The following is a 6,633-nucleotide window of genomic DNA, read 5'->3' on the forward strand; positions in this document are numbered from 1 at the left end:
CTGTCTATATTGTACATTCACACCTTTAAATTTTAATATAACATTGTGACCATTCATCTAACAGTGGCACAAAGTTTTTAATCTGTCCAGCCCCTATCTTTACTTTGTGAAATGTGACTCATATATATCATAATAATGTTTGAAATATGTTTTTTAAAAACTAGGAATAAAAATGTGAAGGCCATTTAAATAATGACATATACACATCTATCAAACCTTACAAAACAGGTTTTAAAATGCTTATTTAAACAAGGGATAACTTATTCCTTAGATGTTTGAAATACAACTATATTATGAAATAAACAAAAAAAGCTCAGGAATGACAGTAACAAAAAAGATTCACCACTGAATACTGGGATGGGACTGTAGCAGTTTTATATTTGAAACTCAAGGGATGTAATTGTGATCCAAAGCAGCTAATCCACAGGTCCAAAATATGAATTACATATTATGAACTGTCACATTCACTCTGAAGTCCATTCATCTCCTTCAGCACCAAAAATTAAGCACATGTTCTGCTAAGCTTTATAATAAAGTGGCAAAAACGCTACACCACTGACATCACAGGATACTTGCCTATAAAACTAGATGTCTGATGCTGCGTTCTTGCTTTATTTCCTTACAGGTCATCTTCATCAGGGAGTGGAGTTATCTAAGTTCATACTGTGCTACAAATGCTGTATCCATAACAACCTCTAGAGGTGCAAGAGAAGACAAGGCAATAAATTCCAAATTAGGGTCTCCAATAAGTTTTCTAGAAAGGCAAGGGCTTCTCAAAGTTGCAGTTATTTTCGGCTAAAATATCATAGTATTGGAAATTCTTCTTCCTGTGGAAAATAAATAATTTTGCCTTGATTTTTCTATCCTTAATGCCCACTTTGTGCCACACAACACTATAGGGATATTTTCACATGCTTGTACTAGATCTCTATGCCAATGAGGTGCATTCTTGAAAGTTACTCGATGTTACATCAAACATTGTAATGGCACACTGAGCTTGGATGTAATAACCGTCTCTCAGACTACCAAATTTCTCTTGGCCAGCTGTATCATATGTTGAATTTAATAGTTATTAAATATTAATAGTTGTCTCTGTTAATATAGAACACCAGAGAATGAACCTCAACACCCAAAACAGCTATATACTTCTCATATTCACCAGTCAAGTGACTTTTTACAAATGTGATTTTTACAGTACTCCATCACTAATTAATACAAGTTTGAACTGCACTTGGAGTTCTTCTTGAGTGGCCTTCAAGATTGTTCTTCCAGAATCATCTCCATCTATGCTTGACTGGACAATGGTAAACAGATTTTTAAAATAGGACAATTCATTGGTATCAGACCTATGGAATCATAAAACAAAGATACATTTGCCTGTTGTTTTAACTACCACTTTATCTTTTAAATACATTTCTGAGATTACAGTTTGCTAAATCCTTTCTCTTGTTCTCATCTCTGAAGAAATCTGTATGTCAAAAGTATGCTACTTTTGACATACAAATGCAAATTATCAGGAAACAAAAATAAAATGTATAGACTAATTGTCCTTTCTTCTTCTTGTTCTTCTTCTGTTGTTGTTGTTGTTGTTGTTGTTGTTGTTGTTGTTGTTGTTGTTGTTGTTGTTCTTCTTCTTCTTCTTCTTCTTCTTCTTCTTCTTCTTCTTCTTCTTCTTCTTCTTCTTCTTCTTCTTCTTCTTCTTCTTCTTCTTCTTCTTTCTTCTTTCTTCTTTCTTCTTCTTTTGACAGTAACCTGAAATGGATTTTCTTTTTGGACATCATAAAATAGTATTATTCAGTTTCTATTGAGTTCTGTACTTTCTTGACATTTATAATATCTATTTCTATCATTGGCACATCTGTTTTCCTCCCCAAATTATTAGCAGTGCCAGCCAAGATTAACTATTTGGATTCAACCTTGTATAACTATTTTTGAAGAATAAATTTAACTTATTTGTAATGCTAATTTTCTTGTCAGCTTTTAGAAATTATTTTCTTGAGTCTAGCTTCTGGGATAAGAACTTACTGTGTGACAAAAATATAAAATAATATGGCAGAAACTAAACACCTAACACCATAAACCAAGATAAGGTGGAAATGGATTCATGATTTAGACAAAAAAAGATGATATGATATGCTAATTAGAGAATAAACGATAGTCTATCTCTCAGATCTGTGGAGAAGGAATTTATAGCCAAAGAACTAGAAAAAATTATGAAATGCAAAATATATGCTTTTGATTACATTAAATTAAAAAGGTTTTGTACAAACAAAACCAATGCGGCCAAGATTCGAAGGGAAGCAGAAAACTAGGGGAAAATTTAAATTGAAGATTTCTGATGATCTCATTTCTAATATATATATATATATATATATATATATATATATATATATATATATATATATATATATATATATATATATATATATATATATATATAATTGACTCCAATTTATAAGAATTACACGCTATTCTCCAATTGGTAAATGGTCAGAGGATATAGAGAAATATAAATTCAGACAATTCTGAAATACTACTTTACTTCTCTCAGATTGGCTAAAATGACAAAAAAGAATAATGATAAATGTTGGAGATGTGGAAAACTGGGACAATAATACAATGTTGATGGACTTTTTGACTAATCCAACCATTTTGGAGAGCAATTTGGAACTATGTCCAAAGGGCTATCAAACTGTATATATCCTTTTATCCAGCAGTGTCTCTACTGGGTCTGTATCCCAAATAGATCACAAAAAGGGAGTTGTTGTGAGGGGGAAAATGAGAAAATATAAAATACAATGCATATGACACAATGCAAATCAAAACAATACAACATTCATTAAATGCCTACTATGTCCTAGGCTTTGTGCTAAGTGCTGGAGATACATATGAGAAAAATGAAAACAGTCCCTTCCCTTAAAAAGCTTACGAGCTAATTGGGGAAGACAACACACAAAGAGAAGCTGGAAAGGAAACTGGATGGGGGAAACACTGCAGGGTACCATGTGTGGGAAACATCTTGTTCAAAACAAGCAGAATTACAAATGGAAAGTGTTTTTAAAAGAACAATAAAAACAAAAATTAAATTTTATATAAATATTAACTATTATCATTGTCAAAATCATCTTCACTCTTTTTTCTTCTCACCCATTTCATTATTTGATATCTATCTTTAATTATTCTTTCTTCTTGATTCTCATTTCTATATTGACCTCTCTCTCTCCTCCTTTCACTCCTCTCCCTTTTCTATCCCTTTCTCTCCTTCTCTCCCCCTTTTCCCACTCTCTTCCCCTTTCTCTCCCTCCTTTCCACTCTTTCCCTTTCAGTCTAACTCTTCCTCTCTCTCTCCCCTCCTCCCTCTCTTTTGCATTTGATAGTGCATAGCTGCTGACTTTGTACCAAAAGGAAGCTCAATAATTATAACTATAGTACATAAGGAGGGAGCAATTAATTTAACTTAGAGAAAAGTCTAATAAAACATTTTAAAAAAGAAATTCAATCACTGCTTTCAAGGTCATAGAGTAACATTACTACTTGGACTGTAGCCATGAAAAATGATATCATGTTTTAACAAATAAAAATCAGTCAAACAAAAACAGATAATTTAGATAAAAAGGGGAAGGGGAAATTGTATAAAGAAACAAACCTGGATGCAAAAGAAACTTGTCAACCATCTGAGTGTTTTTTAAAAGAAGACATGATCAAGAGCAGATAATGTGGAAAAAAAGGAAGCAGATATAAAAAGTAAGGCACAGCCCTGGAAGATTAGCTTTTGGGAGTATCAATATTATACCAAAATGTGATTGCCTGCAAACTAAAAAGACAAAAGTGGGACTTTTTTATATTTATATTGGAAGCTAGAAAGAGATCAAGGAAAGAATAGGACTACTGCTTGGGGTTGATGAGACAGTGATGACAGATCCGAGAATGATAAATTTAGAGCTGGAAGGGACTACTGGAATCATCTAGTCTAATTCCCTCATTTTACAGATGATAAAACTGAGGCTCAAGGGCTGGTTTTCAATAGAATGCTTTTAACAATAGTGACTGCTCAACAACTTATAAAATCCTGACTTAGAAAAACGGTAGTAAAACGATTTTGCTTCTTTTTCCTCTGGCAAGAATAAAATTTGGAAAGATAATTTTTTTAAATGGGTAACTATATTTTGTCTGGTGAAAACCAAGATTTAAAGATTTAAAGAGAACTTCTAGTTACTCCCAGTTAATTGAAGTCAACAAGCTAAGTGAACTAATTCTTAAGGTTCCAAAGAAGAATTCCTTAATGGGTTCATATCAATCTAAAGGAATAGCTCTGGCATGTTTTTCAACTTTTCTGATTCTATAAAGCTGAGAGGGATAACTGATAAATGGAATGACAGAGGATATGGAATCATCTTAGAATATGACAATGAACTGAATTAAATGAGATGAAATTTATTTTGTTTTTATTCTGAATTTACCAAAAAAATAACAATTTCCATATTTGAAAAATTACACCAGGAGGGAATGGTTTATAGAATTGTGAATTTCTCTTCAATACCACTTGCTTTCATAAAAAACAAACAAACAAAAAACAAACATAAAGCATTTTTTCCCAAAACTCTCTTGCTCATCTGTGCTTCCTTATAAACTATCTTCTATACTCTTCTCTACAATGTTAAAAATGTTTCCATAAATTTTTCCTAATATTCCTTCATACTCTTCCTTGAATAAATGTCTCAAGTTTTAAGTTTCCTTTAGTTTGTGTAGTTTGGGAAAGGGCACTTAGAAATGATGCCTTAGAGGAAAAAATTTGAACCCGGAGTTGAGGATTTTAAGCTGTTTTATTTGCTACCTACACAACATGGGTCAAGTTATTTAATTTCTAAGGGTTTCGATAAGTAGGTAAATTAAATGACTTCAGAGGTCCCTTCTAGATCTAAATATATGTTCCTATGAAAGTATCTAGGATGGTGAGATAATTGAAGAGCATGACATATTATGGTATGAAAGAACTACTGATTCTTAGAAGTCAAATGAGTAATTTTTGCAAAGTGCTTTGTAAGTCCTAAACAGTTAACTATAAATGTCAGCTACTTTTAGGCTAGATAAGAGAAACCTTAGTAAGAATATAAAAGAGATGTTGAAGAATTCAAAACTTCCATAAAGGTATATTAGACTTATTCTGCTTGGATCTAGGAATTTATAATTAACAGAGAACGAGAGAAAAATGGACATTTTTATAGTACATATTATGTTCCAAGCATTATGCCAACCTCTTTTTTTACAAATGGAATCTCATTGATCTTCATAATAACTCTGAGAGGTTAGTGCTATTATTTTCCTTATTTTACAATTGAGGAAAATGAGGCAAACAAAGGTTAAATAAGTCATATAAGTAGTAAGTTATCTGAGGCCAGATTTGAGCTAAGGTCTTGCTGACTCCAGGCTCAGGATTCTATCCATTATACTACCGGTTGTAATAGATATATTTTCCAGAGAAATGGATATTCTCACTGTTTCCAAGTATTTTCTCTTTCTAACCCATCTTCCACATAATCACCAAAATAATTTTTCCCAATGCTTATATTTGACTATTCGACTGCCTTACTCTAAAATCTGTAGTAACTCCTCATTTTATCTGGGACAAAATCCCAGATTTGCAAGAAAAGCCCTCAACATTCTGCCTGGAACCTAACTTTCTAGCTTTGTTTCACATTTCCCCTTAAATCTATTTTCCAGCCAAATTGCATTACTTGCTGCTTTTTAAACTCAAGGATTCCATTTTTTATCTCTGTGTCATTTTAGAGACTATGTCCTTTTCCATCTTATTCACCTCTCAGTAGTCTTATATTCCTTCAAGGTTCATTTCAATTGGATGCAAGACCACAAAATTTGTGTCAACTAACAACAAACTCGCCCCTGATTTCAAATAATTTATGTGGTAAAGAAGGAGTAAAATACAAGGGATGGTGGGGCTCAGGCAATGAATATATATGAGCAAGTAAATACAAAGGATTTCTTGTTTGTTTTCTTTTGATTTTTCACTTAGACATTTAGTTTCATCAGTATAGGGAACTCTGGAAATTCCCTCCACTTCTGAAGATTGGCAAATCAGATGATATTACAGTAAATGGATAAATTATTCCCAATTCCTCAGAACTTTTGGAATGGCCCTGAGATTCACACTTTCTTCTAGTTGTGGTTCTACATTTGATGAGAGATATGATTTTTTAAAATAAAAATATATTAAGTAACTTCCTATTAAAAGCAGTGCTAAAATAGTACAAATAGATCAAAACAGTCCACAGGAGATAAAAATAGCCTGTAAGGATATTCCCTGGGCATCTCAGGAGTTCCCCACTAGAATGGAAAAATTTCTAGTTATGTACTCCCTGCTTAAAGAACGTGCAATAATGTCCCAGATCAACCCACCTGGGAACTGCTCCCATCTTGTTAAAGGGAGCCTTAGGTCACAAAAGCCCTGATTGGTACTCTAAAATGTGGGGTTTAACTTAGTCTGGTCCTATTCCATTAAAATTAGGGTCCACCATAGCCATCCATGGAAAGGTTAAGATAATTTGGTGATTCCTGAATAGTAATTTCTTTCCCATTGAACCAGCATATCTCAATAGCTGATTGGTTTCTTAGTAG

General features: G+C 32.8%; 1 pseudogene; it reads right to left on the reverse strand.

Annotated features, from left to right (window-relative positions):
• Positions 1-619: 619 nt before the first annotated feature.
• Positions 620-6,431, reverse strand: LOC141552689 (GTP-binding nuclear protein Ran-like; annotated as a pseudogene).
• Between the last annotated feature and the right edge of the window lie 202 nt (positions 6,432-6,633).

Source organism: Sminthopsis crassicaudata, chromosome 2, assembly GCF_048593235.1.
Source record: "Sminthopsis crassicaudata isolate SCR6 chromosome 2, ASM4859323v1, whole genome shotgun sequence".
Taxonomy (NCBI): Eukaryota; Metazoa; Chordata; class Mammalia; order Dasyuromorphia; family Dasyuridae; genus Sminthopsis; species Sminthopsis crassicaudata.